The sequence below is a fragment of the Pan troglodytes genome, chromosome 1 (genome assembly GCF_028858775.2).
Source record: "Pan troglodytes isolate AG18354 chromosome 1, NHGRI_mPanTro3-v2.0_pri, whole genome shotgun sequence".
In the NCBI taxonomy this organism is placed as follows: Eukaryota; Metazoa; Chordata; class Mammalia; order Primates; family Hominidae; genus Pan; species Pan troglodytes.
Genome location: NC_072398.2, coordinates 66,871,576 through 66,888,600, shown reverse-complemented (window position 1 = coordinate 66,888,600; position 17,025 = coordinate 66,871,576). Strand labels below are relative to the sequence as shown.

Sequence of the window (17,025 nt, the reverse complement as noted above, 5' to 3'; positions counted from 1 at the left end):
AGTCTTGGTTTTTTTTTGGTTTGTTTGTTTGGTTTTTTTTTTTTCAGTATTAAAAGACCTTTCAGGCCAGGCGTGGTGGCTCAAACCGGTAATCCCAGCACTTTGGGAGCCCGAGGCAGGTGGAGCACGATGTCAGGGGTTCAAGACTAGCCTGGCCAAGATGGTGAAACCCCGTCTCTACTAAAAATACAGAAATTAGTTGGGCATGGTGGTGGGCGCCTGTAATCCCAGCAACTCGGGAGGCTGAGGCAGGGAATTGCTTGAACCCGGGAAGCAGAGGTTGCACTGAACCGAGATCGTGCCACTGCACTCCAGCCTGGGTAACAGAGCAAGACTCCTTCTCAAAACAAACAAACAAACAAAAAACCTTTCAGAACACATTGGTACTCCTAAGCTTTTACATATGTTCATAAGCCTTTAAATTAGGGTGAAGGAAAAATTACCTCAATTCCTGAAAAGATAGACATTAAAAGGAACCACCAAATAAAGGCAAACCCATTTTCCAGGTGCTAGAAAAGGGTGAGGAGTGGTACAATCTATGCAAGAACAGGTGTGTGAGAAAACCATGGTACCTGAAAGCCTGGGTAAAAGAGCTGAGAATAGGATACGAAGGGTTCAGCCCCCCAGGTAGCCAAATGCCGCTGCAGGCTAGGGCTCCCTCCCTCCCTCCCTCCCTCCCTGCTTCGCTTTCTCCCTCCCTCTCTCCTTTTCCCTTTCTTTCTTCCTTCTGTGGAGTTCCTAAATCATGATTTCTTGAGAAACAGGACATTGGAGCTTCAAGGCAGAGGTCCCCAACATCTTAAGGAGCCTGGAGGTCATGATTCCTTGCCAAGGTGGGAATCACACTCCATCTTGGACTTCCGAGGCTAGGCAGAGTTAGGCATTTTCTCATCTGGGCTCCATAGGCCTGGGCCCACAGTTTTTTTCAGCATCTCTCTCACTGCACTGTAGCCATTTATTCACCAGAATGCATCCTTCCTGACCTGCGAGCTCTTCCAGAGCATGAACAGAGGAGTATAATGGTTTGGCACCCCGCCTTTGGTGCCAGAGAAACCTAGATTCACACTCTGATTAGACCCCTTAGGGGCTCTGTGATTTTTCTGGGAGAATGAAATTAGATACCATCTATAAAAATCTGGACTTATGGTATAACAAATATGTGGCAGCTGCTATTACTTTAACTTGTTCTTCTGTATACAAATAATAATAGCTTTATCTGTTAGGATTCAGTGCAGGAAACAGAAATTGCTTCACTTACATTGAGTAGGAAGGGATTTAGTCAAGGGATAATGTGCTTGCAAAACGGTTAGAAGGGCTGAAGGAGCAGGTTCTAGGCTGGGGCTCACAAAGCAGTATAGAAATTAACCACCACATCTAGGGCACCTCTGGAGCTGTGCTGGAATCCAGAAGTGACTGCTGCCTCTGCTACAATTCCTGCCTCTCGATACCCAAGAAGCTGGAGAATGGACTCTGGAACTCTGATGCAGAAAAACCTCCTATTTCCCCAGCTTTGCTGGCCAGCAAAATGGCTACAAAGGGGTGCAGCTTCTGCTTTGCACATCTTGCACTGAGTGCCTCTACTTGGCAGAAGACAGCTTGCTTCTAGAACCCCGACTGCAAAGGAGCCTTGGAATCATGGTGCTCAGCTTTCCAACTTCACCCAGCAAGAGGCAGGAATGAAGGTTGAGTGACCATCCACACCACAGCTGGCACTTTCAGCTGTCATTGGCCTCACAGCACCACAGTTAGGTAAGTGCCCATTTCACAAATGAGGAAGCAGAGCCTTCAGGAAGTTACCTTGTCTGTCCCGGGTCACAGAGGAAGGGGTGAAGAAGCAATGTAAACAGGTTCTATCTTAATCAAAGTCTATGCCCTTAACTACCATTTTTTCTAATCCTCCCTGCATCTTGAATGCCTAACTCTGCATGTGGCCACACCTACTGAATGAATGTTAGAGTTCATTCATCATGAGTTTAAACAGAAAATTACACCAACTTAGAATGCTGTGGCCTAGAGAAAGTGTCTTTACCTCCTGAGTGCGACCCAAGTCAGGAGGCAGGAGGCTGACTGAGGGACACGGAGGAGGTGTGCACACTCACAGCATGAGGCAGAGCTGTGTGCACACATCAAGCAAGGAAATGGGGCCGGAATATGGGGCAAAGGCCTATGGATTGAATGGTGGATTTGGATGTGGGCCACTTCTTCCAGCCCCTGAAAGAGGACCAGGCAATGTGGCTATGAATGGGCCTAATGAGAATTGATTGATTCACTCGAGATGTTTTCTTTTTCTTTCTAAAATAGAAAATGACATACCCCATGATTCATGCACTCTGGTGCCCGTGATAATGGCCTCTTCAGTGCACTGACTCTGCTGATAACCACAGACACTCATCCTCCGCAGAGGTGTTGTGTGCCACACCCTAGGCACATAGCAACCCTGCAGGCTGTCAGACACCTGCCGCAGAGAGTGCTTTCCACACGCTCTCTGGGACATGAGGCACAGTTCCCAGGAGTGCCTGAGAAATCTCAGTTGCCTGGCATAGATGCTAAGGCCTGAGAGAAGAGCCCAGAGTCTAGGCCTGAGGGGCTGCAGTCTGCACACAGGAGTTAACTCATACACATATACAACCCACAAAGCCACACACATACATAGCACAAATACACACACAGATAGACACAGCACACACAGACACATACATCACACATACACAGACACAAACATGCACACTACACACATGCACAGCCCACATAAACACCCACAGAGTTGCAAATATACACAGCACAAATACACACACAAATAGACCACACGCAGAGAGACACATCACACATACACACAGATACAAATATACACACCACACACAAACACAGAGTGACACACACACCACACATACAACACACACAAACATACACACTACACACATACACAAACCAATAAACACCCACAGAGCCACAAACATATGTAACACAAATACACAGAGAGACACACCATGCAAAGACCCAGAGAAACACCATATACCACACATACGCACACACAAACGTGCACACCCAACACATCACCACGTGCAACACATACACCATACACGGAAACACATGAAGACACTTACATACACCACACACACATATACACACACAGACACAAACATACGCAGCGCACACACACCACACACATACGCAGGCTCATGCACATACTCTACAAAAAGTGCCTCACTACAGGACAGCCATATCCTAAAAGGCTTAAAATAATGGTTATATGGCCTACAAACGCAGAAGGTGTGTATACAAAACAGTAAAAGAAATGAAAGAAAGCATCAAAAATGGTAAATACACGAAGATAAAATCCCTGTTGAAATGCATGCCTGATATTTATTGGGATTGGAGGACAATTCAGGCAACACAAATAATTGATATTTAGTAATCTTTGGATTGTTCCTTGTGAACTTATTCAGTTGAACAGCACATTTTTTCAAGTGGCTGCCCTTTAGCCCCTGTACACTCACTGTGTGGCCACTGACTTACATCCACTGGGCATCTGCCAAGTCCCTACCTCATCTCCTTCCCTTCCAAATGTACCTTTCTGGGGACAGCCCTGCAGAGCCCCTGCAGCGCCTGTTTGATGATAGAGCTTGCCACCCAGTCCCTCTCATTCTTCCAAGCTCCTTTCCTGCCCAAGTCAGGAAAGTCCCACAGTTCTTGTCTCATAGTACAAACAGGGAAGTTCAGGGATTTGGTGCTAACTTTAGTTAGACCCCGGCTTCCCAGAGCCCTGATTTCTTCCAGGGCTATAGCAGTTTATCTCTGTGTGCCCAGGGGGTGCTCAGGCCCAGGAATTGTGAATATTAGATGTTCCCTTTAGTATTTCTAAGATCCTATATGGAAGAGTGGGAAATTGAAGTTAAGGGACAACTAGCAGGTGAGAATGACAGCTGGGGATTATTGACCAAGAAGGAAAGGATGGGCTGGTTGTAAATATACCTTCAAGACCCATTATCTTACTGAACTTGAAAGCTAGAGGGGAATGTACAGAGACCATCAGCTATAACCCCTTCATCTCCCAGATGTAGAATCTGAGGCCAGAAGAGTGAAACAGTATGTCTAAAGTCAAAACCAATTAATTAGAAGCGACTCTGTGATCGCAAATGTAGAATTCTTCCCTAATGGAGCACTGGTTACCATTTTCTATTTTCTGATTCTATGGTATTATTTCACCGACTTGATGTATGGACCAAGATATTATTCTGGATTTGAGATTTTATTAGAGAAGCTAACAAATTAAACATACTTTATTTAGGACTTTCCATTTTATTAGATGAATATTATATTCCTCTTTTCCTAAAGCAGGAGATGCTTATGTTGGACAACCAACTTTTATATAATATAATATAGAATATATATAATTTTATATATAATATAATATAGAATATTATTATTTCATTTAACATTTAAATAGTCCTGCCGGGTGGATACTACACATTTTATAATCAAGAGAGGAACAGTAGTTCTGGGAACGTGATTAAAGATGAATGAAGATCAACCCACTCAAGTTGGTCTGGCTTCCATGTCATGGAATTTCTGCATTGCCACTCTGCTTTGCAAGCTTAGGAGACACCTGCTGTGGTTTGAATGTTCATCCCCTCAAAACTCTTGTTAGCCTGAGTAGAGGGCACCCTGCACTCACTCTCCTGCCACCACAGTTGGCAACTTTTAGGAGCATATTCTTGCTCTACTGTGGTTGATTTGTATTTTGTTTTTCCTTCTTTGTTTTTCCTTTCCTATAATATAATATAATATAATATAGAATATTATATAAAAGGCACAACACAAGTTGGTTGTCCAACACAAACATCTCCTGATTTAAGAAAGTTCAAAATAGAAAAATAATAAAATTATGATTGCCTCATTACAAAATATATTTTATAGTAGGGTTTTTGTTTTTTGAAAAGATGTTCCCACTACATATTTCAACTCTGAAGTTTTCAGGGATAACTCAAGAAAAAATGGTATAAGTCAAGAAAAATAATGAATGTATATGTACTTTTGGCAAACTAATAATTCACAAGTAAGTATGTGTTTTTACTAGATTTATAAAACAGTAAGAAACAGGAAAGATGTGTGGATTAGTAATGCGAAAACAGAGGTCTACTTTACATTTGCCATAATTCCAGGCTTACGTGAATCCCTTAAACTTTGTAAGCCTCTATGTCCTCCTCCAGAAAATTTGTTATATTCTGGGTTTTTTTGTTATTTTTTATTTTCTGTTATTTTCTGGAGGAGGACATTGACTGGGACCAAATGAGTTCTATGGGTTTGCTGTAATCTATTTTCTGTTGCTTATAACAGAATACCTGAAACTGGGTTATTTCTAAAGAAAAGAGATTTATTTCTTATAATTCTGAAGGCTGAGAAGTCTAAGGGTATGGCTCAGGATTCCACAAGGGCCCTCTTGCTGGAGAGGATCCCTCTAAAGAGTCCCAGCCTGGTGTAGAGCATCACATGCTGAGGGGACTGAGTGTGCTTGCTCAGGTCTCTCTTTCTCCACTTTTTATTTTTTTAATTTTAAAGTTTTTATTTGTAGAGATGGGGTCTTGCTATGTTGCCCAGGCTGGTATCAACCTCCTGACCTCAAGCAATCCTCCCGCCTCAGTCCCCCAAAATGCTGAGATTACAAGAGTCAGCCACAGCACCTGGCCTATTTCTCCTCTTCTAAAGCCACTAATGCCACTCCCATGATAACCCATTATTCCATTAATCCATACATGGATTAATTCATTCATGAGTGGAGAGCCATCATTACCCAATCACCTCTTAAAGGCTTCACCTCTCAATATTGCTAAATTGGGGACTAAGTTTCAACAGGAGTTTTGAGAGGATGAACATTCAAACCATAATAGGGGTCTCCTAAGCTTGCAAAGCAGAGTGGCACTGCAGAAATTCCATGACATGGAAGCCAGACCAACTTAAGTGGGTTGATCTTCATTCATTTTTAGTCACCTTCCCAGAACTACTGTTCCTCTCTTGATTATAAAATGTGTAGTATCCACCTGGCAGGACTATTTAAATGTTAAATGAAATAATGGCCACAAAGTGCCTAGCCATTGCCTGCCTCAACATTGATGTTCAGTAATTTTAGTTTCATATCCACCTCCAACTTTGCCATTCTACTCATTGATAACCATATCAAATGTATAAAGAACTCACAGCATCCATCTGACTCAGGGAGCCATTTGGAGATTCAGTAATGAAAGACAATGTCATCCTTCCACGACGTGCCTTTTGCTTTCAATGTGGGAGGGATGGAAGCTAGCCTGAGTGGAGGGCACCCTGCACTCACTCTCCTGCCACCACAGTTGGCAACTTTTAGGAGCATATTCTTGCCCTACTGGGGTTGATTTGTATTTTGTTTTCCCTTCTTTTCACTGAGTTTTGCCTACTTGCTTCTTACTGATGATTTCATTTCATTGAGATTCATATACAAAAACACACGCACGCACACACACAACACATATATTTGTCTGCCTCTCCCTTCAGTCATGGATCATTTCCTGCTTAAATCATTTCCCCAGGCTCCCCTCCCCTTCATCTGGCTAACCCTTCAGCTTTCCTCATGGAAACTTTTCTGACCCTTCCCCATTCTTCCTATTTGCTTTCATAGCACCCTATGTTCTTCCTTCCTAACACTTACCATGATCAAAATTGCATAATTTATTTGTGTCATATTAGTCTGACTCCCTTTCCAGGCTGCAGGCTCCAAGAAGACAGCAAGCTTCTCTATTTTGTTCACTGACCTGTCCCTAAGACTTGCAGTGCTTAGCATTTAGTAGGGGCTCCAGAAATATGTGTGGAGTGGATGGATGGGCGAATAAATGAAAAGTGAATGAATGAATAAGGCCCAGAAGCTGGCTTTCATCCATAAGAATGGACTAGCTCTGCGATGGCAGGTCTGCCCCTTTCCTCATTTCATATAGAGCTTCATCTTCACTCTTGCCATTGGCAGGATTCCTCCACAGCTTCTCCTACACTCTCTTAAAATGAAATTGATGAAATTGATTTACTAGTAACATGAACAGTTCAACCAGAAAGTTTTCATAGATCATGATTCTACAGAAATGCAATCTTGCTCAAACTGTGGCTTAAACACACATCCATAATACCCTCTGTGTCTTCTAATAGGGTACCGGAATCTACTTTGGGATAGCCCACATGGTTATTAAGAGAAGTAGGATGGTTAAAGGATCTTACAAATGACAGAACCCATTTTAGATTCCACGGTGACAACTTTTCTAGCCCAACAGTTCACCACTAAAGATTCTGCATGCATCATTTGGGGTCCCTCACTTTTGCCTCTTGGATTTCCTACCCTCTTTGTGCCCCCAGTTAATCAAATGAGCAGGTGAGCAGGAAAGAGCTCCTTAAAAGGAAGGTGTGGGTTTAAATCAAATCAGTCTTTTTTCCTATTGACAACTGCCCACAGAGCATAAAGAGTACTTGAGACTTGGAGAGAAAAGTCAAGGAGGGAGCAGAAAGTGAGGCAGAACCATGGATTTTTTTCTCTTTATGTTTCTGTCCTTAATAAAATAGCAACACAAAGGCTTCTCAGATGATGAGTGGTTTTCCTCTTCCAGTCCAGTCTAAGAATCAGGTTGAACAACTGCAGGCAGCTATGTAAGAAATAGTTTCCAAAATAATTTCCCGTAGCTCTGCTGTGTTTGGGTCAACCCTCAGGCTTCCTGACAATAGATTTGTTCTTGTTTCCTCCTGATACCTGGTGCAGTGCTTTGGTGATTGTGCTGAGAGGACATGAGTACCCGCCTCTCAAACTCCCAGAGGTAAACTGGCATTATGAAGGAACAATAGCCCAAGTTTATGTGTGGAGGGAATATATTGAAGGATGCTATGTTTAATTTCACTGCTTCCGTGAATGGTCTTCAAGATGAATAGCTTCAAGATTCCTATGATTTCTCATTTCTTTTTTCTTTAAATAGCATATCAGGGCCCCCAGTTCAGCCTAAATAGCGTTCATTTCAGCAATTCAGACCTGTCTGGGTGTGTGTCACAGAAAGGCGGGGCAAGGGTCACTTTGGAAGGGGATTTTGGTGGTGGGAGTCTATACCCTGGAGTGGAGCCGGCTTGGGTACTTCAGACATCAGCGGGCTCCTCCCTTGGCTCCAGGTAAAAAGAAACTGTACACTGAAGCTGCAATAGCCAGTTTTCAGAAGCTAGGGGAGATGTGAACAGCACAATCTGATGCCGGGGGAGAAAAGGTAGCTAAAGTGGGAAGGAGCAATATTCTGTCTGCTTCTGTGCTAATCCTGCAGCATTTGGGGGATCTTGAATTCTTCTGAGACTGTAACTATCTATATCTTTGGGGACATGGTGGCAGCAGCATTGGCAGACATCAGCACCCTCATGGGGCAGAGTCCATGCGGGATCATGTGGGCACATGCAAAAGATTCCTGAGGATTCCTGATGAAACCTAAAGGAGAGATCTCACAGAGAGGGTGGAGGATGCAGGAGCCCATCGGACAGCAATGATCATTGTTAATGTGACCCTGTTTGGAGACTTAAGTGTAGAACAGGGAAAGCACACGTTACAGGAGAATTATAAAATGTCAGTGCTGGGAAGGATCTTAGAGATTATCTAGTCAAATATCCCTCATGATACAGGCGATGATAGCAAGGCCCAAACAGGATAGGCTACCCACCCTTGCTTGATGACCAGTTCACAACATAACCAGGGTAGAACATAGTTCTCTGGAGGCTCAGCCCATGACACATGATGGACTCCTGACATTCTTCACATGTTTGTAGGGCACTGAGGACTTCTGTTGTCTATGGGGAGAAAGTGTCTTCTAAGCACATACTACTTTGAGGGAAGTCCAGGGTGCCTTAAGTCAAATGGAACTTGGGCTATGGGCTGGGATATTCTGTCCAGGGTACTCTTTTGGGAAGCCCGTTAGGTGGAGCTTTGCTGGTATTTGCTCTAAGAAGGTGCAGCTTCAACTCTGGCTAGGTAAGGTCAGAAAGGGAAAGGAGGAGCCTCCTAGAAACAGCATCGGCTGGATCTTGGGAATTCAGTCTGCTTACCTGCCTCTGCTCATATCTTCACAGATTTTTTTTCCCTCTCAAAAAACTGGATTCACCCACAGAGTCTGCCAGCACTGGAGCAGTAAAAGACACAATGTATGTGTCTGTGAGTTTTGTTTTGTTTTGTTTTAACCAAAATTCTCTCTGCTGCTATTTCAGCTCATTTATTCTTGATTTGGCCTGAGCAAATCTGAAGCCATGTGTTATTGTTATTTCTATTTCTTCATGAAATTCGGTCATCCCTTAGCCTGCCCAAGGTGAAAGAGCCCAAGTTCTTCAACCATTGGCTCTTAGGAAGTTGGAACCAAAGTAATGGTTGTAATAATCTTGTAATAGAATGTTCCAGAAACTCAGGAGAGGATACAACCTTCCAAACCTCAAGCATTCATTTTCAGCTATTCACCCTTATTACTGTACTAATAAAAACCTACTAAATTTATTCTACCCTAGAGCACTCAGGATATGAACTTAGCAAAGATTCATATTACATTTAAAAATTGATTTTAAAAATACACACACACATTTAGCTTTAAAAACACATATACAATACATTGAAAATACACTCAACAAAACTATAGCCTTTTCCTTTGGAAGGTCACTGATTGGATGGGGGAATTCTGATGTAGAATAAATTAACAGTCATCTGAGCCCATTTCAGGTTCATGCAGACACCCCCACCTCTCTGCACTTTGCTGCATTCTTGTGAATGGGCCCAAACTCACCCAGATGACATCTTTCATATTCTTTCTTTCCCACTCACTCCCTGCCCCCCTCCAAACTTTACCCCCTCACATTCCTTCTGCATTTGGCTTCACAAGTGACCATGACAATAGGCTGAGGGTGTTTTTAATTGTTTCTGGTGATGCTCTCCAGCATGGCCTCACGGGAAATCTTGCACCTGCAAAGCCAGAACAGTCTGCCACAGAGGCCATGCTGACCACGTGGGAGACAGACCATGGGCCAGAATTTCACTCTGCAGTGACCCTGGGTAGGGGTTAGGGAGGGGATAAGTCTTTACCAGGCTTCTGGTCAAGCTCCATCCCCAACGGATGCCCATGACGCTCTGGGATCTGCTCAAAGGCAAAGCATTCTCTTGTGTCTGTCTATCCATTTGCACTCCTGGACTCCTGCCCTATCTCCCTCTAAACAGAGTCAATATGAAGAATGTCTCATTCTTTTCCCCAAAACCCTCAAGAGAAAGTTTGCTATAATAGAATTACCAGACACCAGTACCTGGAACACACAGGATGAGATGAAGTCAGCAAAATGAAATTCAACAGAGTTTGGAAAAATGTCCAGAGATTTAAAAAAGTTATGTGGCAAAGCTATCATCAAAGGATTAAGGTTCAAGCATTGTGATGAAGGCAGATGAGGCGTTATCTGCCCCTGTGGTCTCACAATGAGTTGTGTGACTTCTCACACCACCTCATGTCCTTCCAGAGAGATTACTGTCTGCAGCAGGGCCTAACACAGTTATGTCACTAATCCAGTTCCACAAGACTCAGGTGACCCAACGGACATGCCCCATGGCCATTTGCTACTCTATGCTAATCCAAAGAGACAGCTTGTGGCTTGGGGGCAGTACAGATTTATGGATCTCTTACCTCTGACTTCCTACCCTGACCCTGAAGAACTGAGGTTTAGTCCTGTATACAGTTGTTTTGGTCAGAGATGTATCAGCCAGTAACAGGCAGGTGGAGTGGTTCTCTGAAGAAAAATCTCCACTGTTAGAGGAAGAAGTTTCCAACGCCAAGCATAAGGAATCTACAAGATGTGGAAGAAGCACTGAGCAATGTAGAAGTTTCCAGAATTGAGAAAGTGAAGGTTCAAGCAAGGGGTAAGACCGCCATTGTGAAGAGACAGTACAGCCACTGAGAAGAAAGTTGTGGGACTAGGCTGGGTGCAGTGGTTTGTGCCTATAATCCCAGCACTTTGGAAGGCCAAGGCAGGAACATTGCTTGAGCCCAGGAGTTTGAGGCCAGTCTTGACAACACGTGAAATCTTGTCTCTACAAAACATAAACAAAATTAGCCGGGTGTGGTGGTACGCACCTGTGGTCCCAGCTTCTTGGGAGCCTGAGTGGGAGGACAGCTTGAGCCCCAGATGTTGAGATTGCATGCAGTGAGCGTAGAAGGAGCCACTGCGCTCCAGCCTGAGCATGAGATAAAGACCCCGGCTCTACAAAAAAAAACAAAAAAGAGAGAGAAAAACAAGAAAAGCTGTGGCACTTGAGGAAACACTACTCCTGCTTTGGAGAATAAGTGCCTAATTTGTTATCTCACTTCTAGACTCAGAGCTCTTGACATCAGGAACCTATGCTACCATTAATATGTAAATGTTGGGCAAATGTCTGGAACATAGTAGGTACTCAATAAATGTTTGCTAAGCTGATTAGAATCAAAATAAGCAAATCAAACTTAAACACTAGTCAGTATAAAAATCAGGGTTCTCTGTAGGAACTCAGATTGCTGACCACCAAAATTTCTCTTACTTCCCTCTTGAATTAGTCTGACACTTGTTCAGGTTCTCTGAACAAGTAATGTTGTCTAATAAACTAGCTTCTAGACAGATGTGGCTATTTAAGTTAATTAAAATTAAATGAAATTGAAAATTCAGTTCCTCAGTCACACTGGCCACCTTTCAAATGCACAATACCCTCATGTGGCTAGTGGCTACCACACTGAACAGCAGCAATTCTAGAACATTCCCATCACTGCACAACGTTCTATTGGGCAGCACTGGTCTAGAGTGTCGAAGAGAGCCTTCACATCTGATTCAGCCTTCTGAAGAAAGACATTTTGGATTTAGGAGCACATGAAGAGAATGGGGAGTTTTTAGGGCATTCAGGCAGGTTTTACAAACTTCTTCCGCTGAAGCTCAACTCCTTCCTGGAAAAAGAGGAATGAGAAGGAAATGGAAAAACGACAGAGCTGACAAACATTTTCTATAAAGAATCAGATAATAGCTGGGCAAGGTGGCTCAGGCCTGTAATCCCAGCACTTTGGGAGGCCAAGGTGGGTGGATCACCTGAGGTCAGGAGTTCGAGACCAGCCTGGCCAAAATGGTGAAACCCCTTCTCTAGTATTTTTATAAAAATACAAAATTAGCCAGCTGTGGTGGCACATGCCTGTAGTCCCAGCTACTCTGGAGGCTGAGACAGGAGAATCGCTTGAACCCGGGAGGCAGAGGCTGCAATGAGCTGAGATCGCACCACTGCACTCCAGCCTGGGCGAGACACAGCGAGACTCCATCTCAAAAAAAAAAAAATAAAAGAATCAGATAATAAATATTTTAGGCCTTAAAGGCTAAGAAACAAAATCAAGGCGAGGTGTGGTGGCTCACGCCTGTAATTCCAGCACTTTGGGAGGTCGAGGTGGGCAGATCACCTGAGATCGGGAGTTCGAGACCAGCCTAACCAACATGGAGAAACCCCATCTCTACTAAAAATACATGCATGGTGGCACATGCCTATAATCCCGCTACTTGGAAGGCTGAGGCAGGAGAATCGCTTGAACCCAGGAGGCGGAGGTTGCGGTGAGCCGAGATCGTGCCATTGCACTCTAGCCTGGGCAACAAGAGTGGAAACTCCGTCTCAAAAAAAAAAAAGAAAAGAAACAAACTCAAAGAGATTCTTTAAATACTTATATAGCAAGGGAGAAAAGAAATTTCCACAAACTTTTATTGATGACATTCACAACTTTAGGAACACTGAAATTTGAATTTATATAATTTTCACATCATTAAATACTATAGTTGTTTTGATTATTTTCAACCATTTCAAAAGGTAAAAACCATTCAAAGCTCATGGGTTGCATCATAACAGGCAGTGGGCCAGATTTGGCCTGCAGGTATAGCTTGCTACTTGGCATGCTAGACCATGCAGAAAAAACACCACGCAACATGACTGGCTGGCTTCTTTTAGGAGCCAATTTTCAGAAGTGATATGCAAATCGGATAGGAAGCTTGTGCAGAGTATATTGAAAGTTTCCCTCGAGAAGCAGGAATGAGGCCAGGCATGGTGGCTCACACCTGTAATCCCAACAGTTTGGGAGGCTGAGGAGGGAGAATCACTTGAGGTCAGGAGTTTGAGACCAGCCTGGCCAACATGGTGAAACCCTGTCTCTACTAAAAATACAAAAATTAGCTGGGCATGGTGGCACACACCTGTAATCCCAGCTACTCTGGAGGCTGAGGCACAAGAATTGCTTGAACCCGGGAGGCATAGGTTGTAGTGAGCCGAGATAGCGCCATTGTACTCCAGCCTGGGCAACAGAGCCAGACTCTGACGAAAAAAAAAGGAAGAAGAAGGAATGACATCAAGTCCCCTCTAGAGTCTGGAATGGTCACTCAAGATAGAGATGATTCTGCTTTCTCCATCCAATGTAAGTTCTTTAGAGAGAGGAGCCACTGAGACCTAAAGAAACAAAAGAATCGTCCCCTCAGTCATTCAAACCTGCTACTGAAGCTATGGGACTTCTCAGAAGAATACTCAAAGATAAGACCAGCGTAGGATGGCCATAGGCCCCCACAAGCTGTGATGCTAGAGAGAGTGTCTGTTTTCCCTGACTTCACAGCCAGCCACCTGCTTAGCCTGAAAGGAATACCCAGAGGGAGTCAAAGGAAGGTGATGGAGTTGGGAGAAAGAAGGCAGAACTTGGGCCACATCTGCATGGGGAAAATAAAGAGAGGAAGCTGGGCATAGCAGCTCATACCTATAATCCCAAAACTTTGGGAGGCCGAGGTGGGAGGATCACTTGAGCCAGGAGTTGAGACAACTTGAGGCCAGCCTGGGCAACATAGTGAGACCCATCTCTACAAAACAACAAAAACAAATTAGCTGAACATAGTGACACACACCTGTAGTTCCAGCTACCCAAGAGGCTGAGGTGGGAGGATCACTTGAGCTCAGGAGTTTGAGGCTGCAGTGAGTCATGATCATGCCACTGCACTCCAGCCTGGGTGACAGAGCAAGACTCTGTCTCAAAAAAAAAAAAAAAAAAAAAATTCCCGGAGAAGGGTGATACACAAATGTGAAAGAGAGAAGAGGTGAAGAAGTTAAGGCAACTTTTAGGCAGGTACAAGAATTGAGGAGCACTGTTTAAAGAGCATTCGCTAGGAGTTAGGCTGCCAAGATGTTCTTTGTCTTGACCCTATATATAGTTCACATCATTTTAGTACCATCTTTCCCCATATTTAAAAAAGAGACAATGATACTTCTTATATTTGCAAAAAAAAAAAAAAATACAAGTGAACTTCTTTGGAAGGTTAATAAACCTTTCACATTGGTTTAGTTTGTAACCCAATTTTTTCCATTTTTCCCACTCCTGTTCCCCTATGAAGTCATTTAAATCTTCAAACCAAAATGGAATTGCAGCTGCCTGCTCTGAGCACTTGGGGTAACTGCATGTACTTTTTTTCTTAAGTTTTATTTTAGGTTCAGGGGTACATGTGAAGGTTTGTTATATAACTAAACTCGTGGCATGGGGGTTTGTTGTACAGGTTATTTCACCACCCAGTATTAAACCCTGTACCCAATAGTTATCTTTTCCGCTCCTCTCCCTCCTCCCACCCTCCACCCTCTAGTAGACCCCAGTGTCTGTTGTTCCCCTCTTTGTGTTCATGAATTCTCATCATTTAGCTCCCAATTATTAGTGAGAACATGAGGTGTTTGGTTTTCTGTTCCTGCGTTAGTTTGCTATTTCCAGTGCTTTTCTGTGTCTGCCTTCCCCACAAAACTGGAAACTCCCCCAGGGTGGCCATGGCATCTCATTCCTCCCCGCAACCCCAGGCCCTTGCTGGGTTAGGTTCTGGGATTTAGTAAGCAGTGAAATGTTTGCTAAAGGAATGAATGAACCCCTGGGCATTCCATTTATTACCTCAAGGTATCCCCTCACTAAAGCTTTGAGTTAGATAATACTTTGGGAAAACAACAGGGAGTGAATGATGAGGACTGTCTGAATATATGTCCTGCTTAAAGCATTTTTTTTTAAATCTTAAAATACAAATGTAAACAAAATTTCAACCTATGAACTTCTAGGTTATAACTTCTGAAAGGTAGGTACTGTCATTCCCATTTACCAAGCAAGAAACCTAAGACTAACTTTCTTGCAGTCACATTGAAAGTTTCTGACTCAGAACAAGCATTCTGGCTTTTAGTCTTAGCTCACAGATTTCCTCTCAAAAGTGTGGCTCTTTTATGAGCACTTAGCTGTGAGAGAATGAGCAGTCAGTCGGTGGTAAGAACAAGTAATTCATGAACCTTTCCAGAGGATCAGTAAACAGACCTTCGCCGCCGCCCCGCCTTCCTGCACTCCGCCCTTTGACAATGTTTGCGTCCCATCCTAAGGTCTCCAGGGTGGAACCTGCCCAGATGGTGTGAGAGGAGGAGCTTAGTTAAGCAAGAGGCATGTATAATGAAGCTTCGAGTGAACTAGCTAAGAAGAAACATGCAGACCAGGCCCGGTGGCTCACGCCTGTAATCCCAAAACTTTGGGAAGCCGAGGCGGGAGGATCACTAGGTCAGAAGATCGAGACCATCCTGGCCAACATGGTGAAACCCTGTCTCTACTAAAAATACAAAAAATTAGCCAGGCGTGGTGGCACATGCCTGTAATCTCAGCTACTACGGAGGCTGAGGCAGGAGAATTGCTAGAACCCGGGAGGCGGAGGTTGCAATGAGCCAAGATCGCACCACTGCACTCCAGCCTGGTGACAGAGCAAGACTCCAGCTCAAAAAAAAAAAAAAAAAAAATAGTAACATGCAGAAGAAAACCCAATGAAGACTGCTATAGAAGTTGTTTGGCATTTCCTAGGTTGGAGAGGGATGGGGTGGAGACCTAGAACTATCATCGTCATAGCTGGTCAGTCCTTGGCTTCACTCCACAGGATTTATCCTTTTTACTGAGGCTGTCCTATCTCCTTGGTACACCTATTAGTCTAGTGGGGACCAGTAGTTCATGTTCCTACATATTTATGCAGGATTAGCAAACTGGTGTGTGTCATTGTCATTAACATCATCATCTCCATCATCACCACCACCACCATTGCCACCATGCCCAGCACCTCATAGTTTACCAAGTGTTTTCGTATTCACCTTCTCACTCTGTGCTGACAACAGCCCTCTGTGGACAGCTCTGTTGTTGTGATCATGTGTACTAAAATCACTGGCTTTTCCTTGGGCCTTCAAATGAGTATTTTTATAGTATGAGAGTAGAGATAGGGTCAGAAAAAGTACTATTAAATAACCTAGGAGAGAAGAACCCTTTATAATACTTTGCCTTTGTGAGTCACTTGGTGGGGGTCGCCTATTTAGCACTTCTGCTAGTTTTTTGCTACTAAGGATGCTAACCAAAATAAAAATAAGGACATTAAGAAGATAGATTATAATAACCAGAGTAATTTCCCAAATTCTCCTTTTGAAAAACAAGACTAAGGCCCACTGAGTCAAGTCATATGTGGAATGAAAATGTAATGAAATAATAGTAAATAATAATAGTACTATATATAAATGTTTAGCTCTTTGAAAAGTGCTTTTGTCTAATTTGGCCTCACAACTACTTTCAAGTTATTAAAATAATCATTATCTCCATTTTAAAGATAAAAAAGAATTTCAGTTAAATAACTCATTGATGTAAGAAACAGAACAAAGCTCTAATAGGAAATTTTCTTGTCCATTTAAGAAACTCAAATCAAAGAAATTTTTAAAACAATATCCTTACTTTTACAGTCTATTAATAAACAATTTGACATTAATGCTTGAAATGTGGATTTTATACAATAGTGTGTGTTGAAAGGTTCACAGGATCTTTGTTGAATATAGAGACTCACGGGGTATCATTGAAAATATGCCTTCATTTATCTGGTTTCTGTAGAGCCTCTTTCTGATGGTTTTTGTATCTTTGCCTCCCACCTCATCCCCAGTCACAACAAGTGTATTTTCTTCTA

General features: G+C 43.2%; 2 long non-coding RNA genes across 2 annotated transcripts in view; both read right to left on the bottom strand.

Moving 5' to 3' along the window:
* Positions 1 to 11,080, bottom strand: part of LOC134808530 (uncharacterized) — a 79,615-nt gene extending 68,535 nt beyond the window's left edge. The window contains exon 1 of the long non-coding RNA XR_010151701.1: positions 10,315 to 11,080. This is a non-coding gene — a long non-coding RNA (uncharacterized LOC134808530). The remainder of the gene's footprint in view (positions 1 to 10,314) is intronic.
* A 1,676-nt stretch (positions 11,081 to 12,756) lies between these two features.
* The window catches only part of LOC107969500 (uncharacterized), a 46,153-nt gene continuing 41,884 nt past the window's right edge, over positions 12,757 to 17,025 (bottom strand). The window contains exons 3-4 of the long non-coding RNA XR_008536595.2: positions 13,794 to 13,893; positions 12,757 to 13,495 (exon numbers count right to left, since the gene is read on the bottom strand). This is a non-coding gene — a long non-coding RNA (uncharacterized LOC107969500). The remainder of the gene's footprint in view (positions 13,496 to 13,793; positions 13,894 to 17,025) is intronic.